Genomic DNA, 653 nt, shown 5'->3' with positions numbered 1-653 from the left:
TATAATAAATCTAGTAACTAAGTTTTTATCTGAATTTTGGAAAATAAAACGGTTTTTCTTGCGATCGTCGCGTCGGTAGGATGCGCTCTTCCCCCTCCCCACTTTCTTCCGTCGTCTGCCCCTCCGTCTACCCCCCTCCCCTCTCTCTTTCTCTCTGGACTAAGTTAGCGACCGGAGGCTGGCGGTCCCATTCAAGTAGTCATGACGACTAACGCGCGCGATGAGAAAGTAGAAAAGACGGAGAGAGAGCGTGGCGTTTGTAGCGCGCGAGAGCGAGCGAGAGGACGAGGGAGCGGATGGGAAGAGAGCGCGAGAGGGGCTCCTCGCTCGGGTGGCGCGGAGGCGCCCCGGGACGTATAATGTTGCCTAAATCGCTTTATAAAGCTGTGGCTGGGCTCTGTAATTGCGCGCCCGCACTGCGAGCCAGCAGGAGGACTGCTGATCTCGTGCCGAGAAAGAGAGGGAGAGAGAGAGGGGGGGGGGGAGAGCGAGACAGGCCCTGCTGCTGTTCGTGCTGAGCTCAGCGTGGCGTCCGACGACTAGAGTTGGGCTGCTAATTTTGCACCTCTTACTTCTGCCACGGAATGTTCCCTATATACTCAATGGCGTTCGGATTCATGTCCCCCCTCCCCTCTGACCTCCTTATACCCCCC

This window comes from Frankliniella occidentalis, unplaced genomic scaffold, assembly GCF_000697945.3.
Source record: "Frankliniella occidentalis isolate FOCC.00 unplaced genomic scaffold, Focc_3.1 Scaffold38, whole genome shotgun sequence".
In the NCBI taxonomy this organism is placed as follows: Eukaryota; Metazoa; Arthropoda; class Insecta; order Thysanoptera; family Thripidae; genus Frankliniella; species Frankliniella occidentalis.
This window is presented reverse-complemented; position numbering follows the sequence as displayed.